Raw genomic sequence first — 14,556 nt, forward strand, 5'->3', positions numbered from 1 at the left:
GAAGTTTGAACGTTCTCATATATTATTTAATGTGAACGATCAGTTAATTTGTAGATTTAAATACTGTACATGAAAAGCAGCGCCAAAGCTCGATTCAAAATCGGTTACTTTGACGACTCAGTCGGTGCGTTCAGTGTTTACCAGTATTTCAGATATATTTGCTATAAATACTTTTAGCCCAGTGAACGGTCCGTGAATGTTACTCAATCATGGGAATCAATGTTTTCATCGAATGTTTTACTGTAATCGCTGATATATACGACACGCGGATACGATTTCTTATCGGCTTTATCTTTAAATCGGAATTGCTCAAAGCACATGGTATCGTGAAGTTGGAAAACGGTGTTAGCAATGGTAAAGCTCGGTAGCTTATGTTTTTTCTCTTTCTCTTTTTTTCTCTTTTCTATCTTTATCTTTTTTTCCCTTTCCTCTGTTCTCTGTTCTCTTCTTTCTCCTCTTTCACCTTGCTTCTCTCCCCTTATTCCCTTTTACTTTCTCCTCTACCCTTTTTCTCTCTTTCTTTCCCCTCTTTTCTCCTCATTCTCTCTACCCTCTCATTTCTCTTCCACCTCCTCTATATTCTCTTTCCTCGCTTCTCTTTATCTTTCCTCTCTTATTCCTCTTTCATTTTCTCTCATTTTCTCTTTTTCCTGCCCTTCCTTTCCTCACTTTTTTCTCTCCACTCTCTTCCGTGTCGTCTGTTGGTCTCCAAACCCCCATAACCTCTCCATTTCTCCAACTTTCTCTCTCCTTCGGCTCGCCCCCTCCCGCAAACCCCTTCGTCTGCTTCTGCCTCCCTCTTTCCTCGTCATTCTTTCGTCCCGGAGTGCGGTACGTGGGCGAGCGAGCGAGCGTTCGGGCGCATCTGCATAATCGTACGTAAATTGCACGGGACATCGCTCTGGGTAATATATTGCGGCCGGAGGATCGGCGTTCATATGCAGGATATGCGCGCAACTCGCGCGGAGCAGATCCGCAGAGAGAGGGAGAGAAAGAGAAAGAGAGAGATAGAGAGAGAAAGAAGAGAGAGAGAGCGAGAGAGGGAGATCGCGAGAGTTCTGCACGCGTGTTCCTAGGCGCGCGTTATATACGCCGTCGCAACGGTATACCGTCGACCGGTTAATTCAGTTAGTGGATACGGAACGGAAGGCTGTTGGAGGGAGCCCGATACCACTCCGCACTTCGCCGGCCACTCAAACATTTATGAGGGGAGGAGTGGTTCGAACCGCGTTCAGATCTCTCTCTTTATTTCTACCTTTCGTCCTCTCTCTTTCTTTTTCTCTCGATTCGTCTACCTCTTTCTCTTTCTCTATCCCTTTCGTCTCGTATTTCTTCTCCCGTCTCATCTTTCTCTCTTTTTCACTGTTTTCCATTCTCTTTTCCTATTTTCATTCATCCATTTTTCGTTTTCTCTTGGTTTTTCAGGGTTTTAATTTTTCACTTTGTCATCTCGATTTTTAATTTTTCTCTCTTTTCTTTCGATTTCTCGTGTATTTCTTTCCTCTCTCCCTCTCTCTCTCTCCCCCCCTTTTTCTCGCTTTCTCCTTGTATACTTTACATGCAAGTTCATTTTCACGCAATCATGTTATATCAGCATACATCTACTCGTTGATTTTTTTGTGTTCTCAGCTGATGATTATTAGCCCGGGGGAAAATTCCTTGAAAATGAAGGTTTCTTTTAACTCACCTATAATTACAAGGCTGGGGGAGATTTCTTGAAAATGAACAGTTCTGTTAACTCACCGATAATTGTTAGGCCTAGGGAAGTTTCCTTGGGAATAAACACTTATGTCAACTGATCATCAGATGTAAAATTGTTATTTGATATTAAAACGTTATTTAAAACATGCTAATACATTCATCCAAGTTACATCTAATTAATCACGTATATTTAATATTAAACATACCGGCCAAATGACCATTTTATAATTCAATTCAAAATTCTACATTCTCATCCATCCATTGACTGTACATTAATTCTGATATCATTCGAAAAATCAGTTTCTCAATTTTCGTCTTCCCTTTCAATCCGTTCTCACTAAGGAAAATTGATTGTTCAATTTGTCTAAGTTTATCTTATAACCAGTCATTCAACCAGTTACAATAGAAATAGGTGTATACAATAGGTGAAATAGGTGTAATACATTTACCATTAACAAACAGCTTTGCCTTTCAAATAATTCAAATCAAACACAAATCATATAAACAAGTGAAATACTACGAATGAAGATTCGCGCAAGAAAATAAACTTTCACGAATCCTTATTCGTGCAATACCTTTATCCACCGTCGTCGTAACATATTTACGGTATAAATCACACTGCACGGACAATCTTGTCTATCTCACGAGATAAAACCGAAAACTAGTTAGCGTTAAACATACCTCGAATAAAATTACACATCCGACAAAATGAAAGAACACGAAGTAGTATATAAGTACTTCTGCCGGAGCGAAACCCGGCTTTCGGCGTAGAAACACGGTTGTCGCGCTTTGCGATAACAGGAAGGGAGCTTGAGGGGAAAATACGAGCGGCTGATAACGCCTGGCTATGTACACGTGTAAGCGTGCGGCCCATTAATCCGAGCGTGTCGCATTGATCTATCATTGTCCTGTAGCCAACGGTGATATACACATCTGAAGTTGATACATAATAGATCGCAAACGCAGCCTGGCACGACGCAAATAGCGGCTCGGGAGTCGCGAGTACAGCCCGCTGCGCTATACCCGATGTACAGTGCCGTTCATAATTATTACAGCTATGTCGAAAGACGACTGTAGCGTCTGCTTCGAGGTAAATAGAAGTCAGTTACCAGTTAACTGTGGAATTTAGTTTGAACAATCTCTCATAGTGCGCGCAATAAAATCAAATAATAAAGAGTATACCCCTCAAACGCAGGGCAAATGCATCTATTATATATTCTAACGAAAAACTACAGTGAAACAAAGAAGAACTACACGTTTATCTGAAAAAACTAAATAATTCATCGTTGAAAAAGTTGGTACCATTTTCCGTTTTAAAATGACGTGGCATACTCGACAAATGCAGTTAGCTGGTTAACAGGTTGGCTGCCACTGTGGTCTCCGAACTTTCAAATTGCTTGACAGCAATTAAAACAAAAAAATTGAAGTTGAATACAAATATTTAGTAATATACGTAGCTAGATAATAGTACGATACGTATACTGTAATATCAAATCATTAATAATTATTTCTAATGCCGTTTACTTTTCTTGTGGAAGTATTATCCGAAATTATCGTGGCAGCCAACGTGTTAATTGAAAAGCTTCAAATTTGTCGGGGAAGAAAATGAAGTATAAAGCTGTAGATATTTAGAAAAATTTACTAACCTTTTGCAGTCGAGAACTTTTCGAACTTGTAAAAACTCTTTCTATGAAAGATCGAATTATGCATCGAAGTCCTAAATACTAAGAAAGGAAGAAACCACGTATCAATCTCTCATTATTCGGATAATAAATTAAAGTATTCCTTTGCAGTTTTGGATTTTGGATATTAAAGTTTGGAGTTATCATTACAGTGACATTCGACCGCAAAGGATTAGTACCTTCTTGATCAACGTCGCATATTTGTAACGCTCAATATTTTGTACGTTGCGTAAAGAAAATTAAATTCGTTTTACGTGCGCTTTCACCTAAAATTGTAGCGTATGGTGTAATGTATAGGAGGTTGACGACATTTTTTTCCTGAATTTTACTTTCATTTTGTAAAGACGACTTGTCGCGTAATGACATATTGTAACTACTAAAATTCCTACTTGTCTTATGATTGATTTCGCAACTGCAAATGACAGAACCACTTTGTCGTTAATAATTTACTAGGAAAGCAAAATAATATGATATTTATTCCATACCTACGTTTAATGCGAAGGTTAACGATTGATAATAGAAAAGCAATATGTAATTTATATTTTTACAAAAGTAAATAAAATTATGATTTATCAAATTCAGTTTAATATTTTCGACACGAGTTCGATACGATATCATAAGGTAAAGGGTTAAAAATAGTTCATCCCTCGAAAAACTTGTAAAATTTTAATAAAGGAATTCAATATATTTTTCCTGATACTCTGTTTTATAAGAGAAAGGAACAGTACCCCGTTAAAAGCATCGCGTTTACGAAAAATTAAAAATTTTTTAAATTGCTGTCTTTCTTTTACCAAAATGGACCCTTAACATTAATAAATAGAATGCGGAACTTCTTCAATTTATAGCGCACGAGAACCATCAGAAAATTAATAAAACGCAAACTTTACTATCATTCAATATCGTTTCGGTTTATTATTAATTTACTAGAATCGTTCGTGAAAGGAATTGAATTTTATTTAATATCAATTCCTTTAAGTTTCTCTATAAATATGTACACTTGCATAAACTACCGCGGTCTAGAAATAAACTTTTATGGGACAAGTTACATAGCAAGGCAAAAAGTATACTTCCCACATGGGAAGGAGGATTCATATAACAGAAGAAATTACAAAACGCGGCTAATAAAATATCAGCGAAGAACGTTAATGATATTATTTCGATGAACTCTGACAATTTTTCGAAGGCGTGATTCGATGAAACGGCAAACATATTGATAAATGACGTTTACACGAGAAAGTATCAATTTTGTGACCAAATACTTATAATTTGTAGTCCAGTCTGTAAATAATATTTTCTCTTTTTTGAACGTTTAATTGGAATTCGATCTGATAATTATAAACATCGCTGTATTTATGTATATGTATCTATACTATTGTTAATAAATATATTTTATGATTTTATAAATCGAATTAAAGGCTGTCGTTTCAATATGAATATTCATAAATAGGATCAACAGCGATTTATAAGCAAATTTTCGATAAAAATATTTTATTTCATCTGCGATATTTTTGGATTGAAAGGGAAAAGCATTAATGATTAAATTAAATGAATATTGATATCGAAAGTAGGTTCAAGGAGTTCAGTATGGTTATCGTTTAAACAAAAATTTGTATGAAATTGATTATTTGATTGATTGATATATATTTACTTATATAAATTGTTTGAATTTTGACTAATAATATTTGTTTAAAAAAGTTTCATTATATAATCCAGTAAATCCACAAAGTCATTTAAGAAAAGTATATAAGTATAAACACTTTTCATTACAATTAAATAGATAGTATGCCTATGTCATGAATTCTATAATTAATAATTGTTTCTTTTTTCTGTTTTAGGTAAGTCTTTCACATTAAACAAACTTTTTGGGCATCCAGTGTATTTACGAGAGGTACTCTAACGAGTTGATTACTTGCAATGCCAGATTACGTATGTATAATAATCAACAACAGGTTCTTCCTACTCTTTTATCGTATTGGAACTCTTTAAAGTTACAAGCTCACAGTTCGTTACTTTAATCAACCAATTATTACTGAGGATATCTTGATGTACTCGAAATTATTTATTAATGTTAATTTTTCAACGTAATAATAATATTTCATTACATAGTGGTAGTACACTTGTTGACATCAAATAAATAAATACGGAAACTTAGTATAAAAATTATTATATCAAAAGTCATTTGAAAATGATCAATTATCGAATTTATTCATTACAATAAAACATATAGTTCTACTCTTCCCGAAGCTAACGTTGAAATTTCGGAAACGCTTTTGCCTGAAGATTGTTGTTTGTCACAAGACGATCCAAAATAAAGTTTATATTGAAGGATGTTTTAAAATAATAAAAGTTTGAGAAAATATTGGATACATTAATTCAAGCAAGTAATTGGACATTTAATGAACGAATCTTCGAACCACTTTGTAATCGAAGGAATCGAAGTCGAGCAAAGAATCGAATTGACGAACGAATGCATTTACCAGACGAAAAAAAGGGGAGTATATTCGAGCCAGTCGAGCTCCGAGAAATTAAATCGCTCTTGATTTTAATGGTAGGCGAACTTTACTGCTCACCGAGTTTGAAGTTGTGGCTAACTCGATTAATGGATACTCGGTTTGCGCAGGATTACTCGCGGCCGTGTAATTGACTCTAATTCACACTGAAAACTTGTGACTAATGATAAGACTAACTCGATGAAATTTGACGGCAGACTTCGTTGCTTCTTCCTATTAACGGTTTATTGATTTTTAAATACTATCAAAATTAAATAAACCACGTTTTTATTATAGCTGTTACACCTTTAATTGTTGTTTACATTGAAATACACTATTCCTTAATTAATCTTGTGCATCGCTTCACAGAAAACTTTGAATTAATGTATAATTTTCTACTTTCTCTGTGATGTAGTGCTTCCAAATTTGTTAATCTTATTTTTGAAACATGTACAGTAAAATTATATTTTAATTACATGTTGAAATTTGCAATAACTTTAACCTACTGTGTTTGTATTTATGAAGAGAATAAATATTTTTTTTCCAATAAAGTTAAGAATCCGTAGCTTGTAATAGCAATAAACAAATATTTCAATCTATTAAATAAAATTAATTAAAACTTCAATTAATTAAATTATTATTACATCTCAAGTTAAAATTTACTTCTTAAATTTTCTATTTATTACGACTGCTATATACTGAAAAACGAATTTGTGGAATTGATTCGTGCACTTATCTTTTTTATTTTTATGGTCATAGGTCACGCGAATACTTTTTTACGTTGTTTTTAGGTCACTCTGTACACATTGTTTTGGAAAATCGCATTCCACGATCCGAAATTCGATCGACAGTTCATCACGATTTGTTACACGGATATCGTTGTACCCGGCGTTTCTCCATTGTACTCCTTCGCACACGTGCAACCACATAAAACATAACACCCTGAGGTTATCGTCACTAAATCTTGTTTCACCTAACCACCGCGAAGTAAAACGAAACCGTGATATACCGTGTCCACAACCGCGTAAGAACTTCTCTTCGGTTAAGATCTTTTCTATCCACTTATTTCAGTCTATCCCGTCCTTTGCACCGCGAATCTTAACAGTTTATTTACTGAGTGATTATTAATAGGCTTTTTAATGATTGTCTTATATCAAAAAGCAGTTGAATAAATTGGTTTTAATAACAATCCCAAAGGAAAGTGATTAGATTATGTTACATAGATTATGTGATATGATTTGTTGAATCAAGATTGCAGTTGCCATTGCTACTGAAATATTTGTTAGGAAATTCTTATACATTGATTGTGAATCTTCAATAGGGTATTTAATAACTGTCGGTAGATAATGTGTTAATTACTATTCTTCGCGTATTATTATTGAATTATTACAAAACGGATGAAGCAAGATAAGAGGATTGCTTAAGGAGTCTTTATTTTCAAGCAAAGTGATTCATTCAGGCCGGCCCAATTCTATTCTGAATAACAACTGGCTGTGCTACGTTGCCAGGGACACTTAATATCATATTTCCTTGAATCATTTCTGAATTACCAACCTCTTCTGCTGAAATACAGCCCTATTGTCATATTGTTCTACCTGTGTTTAATTGTCGGATTTCAATTTTCTTTACTTAAATTTGCAATTGTCTGGTGCGCTTATCTTCATTTTGTCATTATTTCTGAGATCACATTTTGAACTTTTGAAATTTAAACATTCCGAAAATTTAAAATTTGAATAATTTAAAAATTTGAATATTTCGGAATTTCCAAATGTTCAATATTTGAACAGTGCCTCTATATGATTCCCTGATTGTCGAGTCGCTTCTCAAAAAATATCCCCCAAATGACACACCTCTACATAAAATACGTGACACGATAGAAAATGAAGTAAACACTAAAACATTCTTTATCACTCTGTCACAAAAACGCGGCAATGCGGTGAATTTGTCATGCATCAACATCGTCCTCATTATTCGTAAACAAAGAATAACATTAAATTCTCGAATTTATACTGAACCAATGTCCACACATTAAATCATAGATCGATAATTAATTTTCAACCAAATCTCGTGCCCTGCAGTCGCACCAGCCCAACGTTTCCTGCGTATCTTCATAAGCAGCAAATTTATTTCTATAACTTGTGCCTCGTAACAATTAACTGGATATCGACATAAATAAGTCTGATTATATGCAATATTCTCTTTTACATTAATAATTACTATCTACTGGAGGCAATGAAACAAGGAACGACACCGGCAGTTCCATTGGACTACAACTAGCTTCTTGTTAATCACGGTTACACGCGTTTCCAACGAGTCATAACTAAATCCGTGGAAATAGAACATGTTTATGCTAGCGGATGAACGCATTTACGTTACGTGACGACGTTTAGAAAAAGGAACTGCGTTTAATCCGAAAATACGAACGGAGAGCAATATCGCTTAACGGTACCTGTAATGGCGGAACGGATCCAGAAGTCGCTTCATTATCGCGTCACTCGTTACGACAAGCAACGAGCCATTATCCTTCTGGTTTTTGTCTCTAAATAGATGACTGCTAATTCGTCTTAATGCCCGACGTCCGGTCGGCGGATCCCCATTTATACGCGCACGGTTCGTTCCTCGAAATCCTTCGAAAGGGAAGCGATAGAATACGCGCGACGGAACACAATTGTAGTTGCGCGATTTCTTTTGACCGGTGAATCGTTTCCAAGAAACGATAGGAAACGTGATCAAGATGCGTGAGCCGGTGAACGAGTTTCTCGCTTTATGTGCCGGAACTTGTACATCGACGCACGTAATTGCCGTTTACAGTACGGCAGGCCTCTCATGCCGGTACCGACTAGTAGAAGCTAATGCACAGGGTCAAAGGGAACTAGATACTACCTACTCGCAATGTTCGGTTTTGATATATTCTCGTTTGTTTCTTTTTTTTTATTTAGCCCTTTGCACTCGTATGTCATGCTGGAGATGACAAACAAATTTGTTATAGAATGTTGGAAATTATTTGATAAAGTACCTCGCTTTAAAAGATTATAAAAATTAAATTTTATGATAATAATAAATATGAAACGTTGAATTCTACTGCTATAAATTACTTTGATTCATTTTTCTAAAAATAAATACAAATTTACATCCAACAGTATTGAAAATATATCGAGTGCAAAGGGTTAAAGCTTAATTGAAAGTCTCAGTAAAGAATTATGAAGCTATACTTGAAAGCAGAAAGTAATTCAGTCGATAAATTAAAACTACAGCTAAAAAAAGAATCAAGTAAAAGATAAACATATGTTTTGGGGAAAGATGTTTGTAGGTATAAATGTTTTCAGTCACCACATATGACAATTAGCAACAATAGACTAACTGTAATTGTAATAGGTGCACTGTTATCATTAGCTAATTATAAACAGATATAGTGTTTCAGAATCCATTAATTACGATAACAATAACTGATTGGTAACATTACCCACGACTGTACATGAATTCTCCTGTGAAACTATTTAAAGAAATTAGAATATGTAGACTGGTATTTCGAATAGCTATCAACATTGCAACATTCAATGGCAATTGGAACTTTTCTTTACGAAGATTTGATAGAAACTTCTTTCTTCAAGCATTATATAAATTGCATTGCCATAATACATAACAGTTGAGAACGATCATTGGCTCCTTCTCGTCCTGTCAATACGATTGTTGTTAAATAAGCAGTAGCAATTATTAGTCACGAGATTATTAATCATTTATTCGAATGATGCGTTTCATCACAAGTCGATGGATGGGTTTATTTGTGGATTTAATTGAACGCCTGGAAGGATGTTGCAACGAATCCTCTTCGCATTAGAATTGAACGCGCGAAAAGATGTTGCAACGAATCTTCTTACGTTAGATCGAATCTATGACGTTTTGTTGATACCAAGATAAGTATTAATTGGCGGAAGGTGATTCGAAATAAGCTTGTCGAGAGTGCATTGAACATTTAAATTATTCAGCGTGAATTGCGAGAATTGGAATATCTCGGTATTTTGTTTAGCTTCGATGGCAGTGAACGTTAAAGAGGAAATTTATGCTAAGTGATTTTTCATCGATATTTCCTTTATAATCATTTCATTGCGATGAAACTCTTTTATTTGAACTTCGCAATATCGCCCATAGTTCCTTATATTCGTATTTTTTAAATCCGCAATTTCGTTCACGAGATAATTGATTTCAGTAATTTATTCAATACCCATCCATCCGCAGTTATTAGACTTGCAAATGAATTCTAATCAATTAACAATCTAATAATTCGAAATGTTAAAACACTATATATTACGTATGCATTAATTACGATTTATACAATAATATATATCTGCATATTTACTTTCATTACCAAGTTTCTTGGTGTCTTTTATATTCATTTTGAAAGGATATTCTCTTAATAATCAAATCTTAAAATAATCTTTTTCTAGTATCTTTTAATTTCTTTTTTATTCGTGTCGTATCACGCAGTTCGCATCGAAATATTTCGTACACGAAATCTTCGAGGCATCGCCGTGTAAGAAGATACTCGGGCGTCTGATAATAGTATCTGCGAACGAGGTTTCAGTTTAATCGAGCTGCACCTGCCTCGTCACTTGAACCGCGAACCGCTTCAAATGTGTTGAAATAACCCTGCTTTGCGCTGCACGATTTTCTCAGAACACCATAGAATGGAATATAATTATAATGTGAATAGAGTGTACGTAAGTAGGCAGTGTTGGAAATCCTACAGTTGCTAGCATTAAAAGCGCACTGTCCCATTATACGAATGCATTCGGGTATTTCTGTTACTAACAAGGAAATCACGCAGTGAATTAATTAATCAATACTGCTGAACATGCTGTGGCGTGTTACGGCGTCAGTAACACCGAACAAGGAAATTTTAAGTGTATCATGTAAATAAGTAACACTAGAGTAAACATTCGTGTAAATATAAGAAAACGTTTGTATAAATGTAACAACATAACAAGTAAACACTTGTCGCGCCACTTCTGATAAAATGAAGTACTGCATCAATTTACTATTTTTTATAATACATTGCACAAAATTTAATATTGCATAAAAGAACTTTCTAATATCACTGTATCAAACCAATTAACAACTGTTGCTCACCTCTCGAGTACGAAGGGTTAATGTCACAAGCCAGAGTTCATTAACCCAGTTGCATCGTACGACAAGATAAAAAGTATATTTATATTAGCAAACTTTTTTCATTAAATTTAAATATAAACAAGAATATTCAAAGAAGTAATTTCAAGTACTACGTAATGTACTCTGTTTATTATCATCGCGTATAAGCCTATACCATTTACCCAATATTTCGCATGGAAATGAAGAAGGAATTGAAAGTAATTTGCATTTCTCCAGTATGTTGTTAAACTTTTATTTTTCCACGAGCAACATTTACTGTGAGATCATTATCTAAGGATTTCTCAATAAATCTTTCGACAGAGACAGCAATTATGATCCTGAACTAACGGATTAAATCAATTAACATAATTCAATCACTTGCTTAAGAACTGCTGGTTAAAGAAAATTGATTAAGCTGCTTTTAAAATGAAACAGTAATTAATAATTACATTATTAATATTAATAAGATAAAGTTATATAAATTTACATTAATATTTATATTATCGGAATAAATTAATATTAATAACCGTTCAACGGATGAAGCATTGACACGTTGTATTACACTTTCACGAATAAATTTACTTTTCAAATTAATCGAACCAAGAACTGTTCGTTCTTTCTCCCATCAAATCCTTATTTACATCTCGCATTAACGCTGGAACTATCACATGACTCAAAATAACTCATTCCAGATTTCTTCTTTTACAATTACCCTAGAGGTACAGATAATTCTTCGAGAAATCATTAAAGGACTTGTAATAATTTAATTAACACCCGAACCGAAATATAAATCAACGGAAACCTTAACAAATGCACGCTTACAGCTTTCACAAAGAAATATGAAAAAGTCAATGTAACAAGTTGACTGCTACGATGGTCACCGTTGACCAAAGTTCCCAATTACTTGAAGACAGTAATTTACAAAACAACTAATGTCAAATAAAAATGTTCTATGTCGTAAAGAACTAAATAACAGTGTAACATAACAATTATGATACCAAATAATTAATCAATTGCATTACTTCGACGACTGTCACTCGTGATCACGATTTCCTGCCAAACATAAACGTCACGAGTGTCTCGAGCTCACAACACGAATGAGATATCGGTCGCTATAATTATCGCTCGGACTTTGCACGGCTAAATGGTAGTCCAAGGGGTTAAAAATCGTTCCCTTTTGTTTTCGCTACAAAGGAATAAGTGATACATAAAACATTAAAGTTTGTCATAGCAGTGAACGTGTTCAGTGTTCGATAGCTCTACCGTTGACCTCTTGCTTTATAACAACGTGTCAGACTCGCGGTGAAGATGTTTAATATGATTTAATAAAAATAAATATTACTCGATTCATTTGAAGTCGCAGTAAATATTATTTTTCTGCAATCAATTATTATACTTAAGAGTGAACATAGACATAGAATATGTCTATAATTTGTCTCTTTTTCTAATGAATTATTGATCACAAAGTAGTTGTGTCGGTCAAAATTAAGAAAAAAATCATAGGGCAAGGGATTAATACCATCTTCGTCTGTCGTGTATGTATCTATCATTACATACTATGCCTTGCTCGGAAGATGAGTCCTAAGAGGAACGCGGGTCTAATTGGTTAACTTTTATCTTTTCTCATCTCATTTTCGATACTAATTTGCTATTCGTAAGTATGTTACACGTAACCAATCAAATCCTCAATACTAAAATTACCAGACAAGTCAAAACGACCCATTTCTCATTCCTTCTTTTTGCAACGATTAAAAAGATAACAGATGTTCTTCTGAGAAATGATTAAAGAAATTGATTTACAAATACGCAAACTCAGTTGTTCCAATAGATGTATTCTTGGAGTTTCTATAGATGAATTCCGAAATGTCAATTCAACTGCTCGGCAATTTTAGTGTTAAACAATATTCCTAGCGAGAGATCCTCTTGCCGCTGTTTCGTCCCAAGTCTCATTCGCTGAACAACGCACAGTGCAAGACACATCGAGCGTGTCCCCAGATTTTCTCGAACCGGCGGGATATTCTCGCGACGCGCGTAACGGCGCCATTCATAATCGAGCATGCCTTTCGTATCGACGATTTAATCCAGGCAACAGCGGGAGGTGCAGCGTGCGGAACACCGGCGGGAATAGCTTAATTAAAGTAAAATAGTTATTAAAGCCGGGGCGGACTTGTCACCGGTATCGTTTTAAAGTAGCCCGGGGGCGGTGGCTGCGAAGCTCGCTCATTAACGCGCTTATTAAGATCGCTCGGCGATTAATTTCCGAGCGGCGCGAGGAGTTATTCACGGGCGGAAAGACAACAGAATTTCTCGTGGAGCCGGGACCTCTCCGGTGCCCGGCAATAATTCCTCACGGGCTGCGTGCCCGTCCCGCGTTTCTGCGCCGCGCCGTGGCCCTCCTGTGTCTGCTGCGCGTTGCGTTACCTGCACGATGCTCGGCCCACGCGAAAACGCTTTTGCCACCCAATATGTACGAGCCATTGTCTCGGGGATCATTATTGTTGTGCAATGCTGAAATTACGGGCGGATCCTTCGCTTTGTCCGCGATACAACTATCACGGGGGTGAGACGCGGGGAAACACGTTCTTAACCCGTCTCCCTCTCTCTGTTGGTAGCGCTCTCTCTTCCTGCTTGCGCGCGCCGGCAATTGGCAAATTGTTTATTGTAATGATAATAATTTCTTGGGCTGATAATGGCCATTGTTGCGCGGCTAATCCACGAGGATGGATTTAAAGATTAGTTTCTTGGGTATGATGTTCGTGTAATGAGGGATTATTTATTTTGTGATAGGGTAATTGTCGTTAGTGTGAAATGTGGTTTGGTTGGTGAAATTTGTCTTGTGGTGGTTGGTATTTGTTTGATGGCAATGTAAACGTGGGTGTTTATTCAATTTTGGAGTATACTTTTAAGTGATTTTGGTTGCTTTGTGGTTTGAAGGGACGAAGGAATAGCTTGTTCGTGAATAATAGGTTATTAGCTTACATTGACAAGCAGTAGATTATAAAATTTGTAGTTTCTTTTTTTGAGGAAGTATAATTTAAAGATTTGTGGAGTATGTATGTTTATGTTTGTTGAGATTGTTGAACGGTATGTAACTGAAACGTGTGAGCACGAATCGAGGGAATTAGTTAAACTTATCCATTATAGGAAAGAAACTGATCTAGAGGAAAAGTAGTTATTTCTAGTAACAAGTTTTTGCTTTGTATCGAGGCGGAAGTGAGTTGGATAACTTTAACGTCAAGTCGCTAAGAAACTTACAGACATTACTATAAGAGAGTTCACGTGATGTAATAAATATTTTCCCTAACGAAGAAGAATATTTTTACATTCTTCGTTTAGCGATAAAGAAATGAAATTTCATCTGTCTGTTCATTATTTACTAGTTCTACTTATAATATATCATACTATGTTTAATCTGGCTGACAGTATTTCGATGTAAGAAAGGAAAGAAAAATTTCTATTCAGATTATAGAATTAATTGAAATATATTTAAAGAATCAACCATCAATCGTACAAAGTAAACTCGTAGTAAACGTACAAAT

General features: G+C 35.2%; 1 protein-coding gene and 1 long non-coding RNA gene across 7 annotated transcripts in view; one reads left to right on the forward strand and one right to left on the reverse strand.

The window, feature by feature from the left end:
* The window catches only part of scalloped (TEA domain transcription factor 1 homolog scalloped), a 238,342-nt gene that overhangs the window by 121,356 nt on the left and 102,430 nt on the right, over window positions 1–14,556 (forward strand). The window lies entirely within an intron of this gene.
* On the reverse strand, window positions 1,298–2,461 carry LOC116425366 (uncharacterized). The gene is made up of 3 exons (XR_004234671.2): window positions 2,383–2,461; window positions 1,744–1,771; window positions 1,298–1,658 (listed from the first exon to the last, which is right to left on the reverse strand). It is a non-coding gene; the product is annotated as an uncharacterized LOC116425366 (long non-coding RNA).

The sequence above is a fragment of the Nomia melanderi genome, chromosome 4 (assembly GCF_051020985.1).
Source record: "Nomia melanderi isolate GNS246 chromosome 4, iyNomMela1, whole genome shotgun sequence".
NCBI classification, from domain to species: domain Eukaryota; kingdom Metazoa; phylum Arthropoda; class Insecta; order Hymenoptera; family Halictidae; genus Nomia; species Nomia melanderi.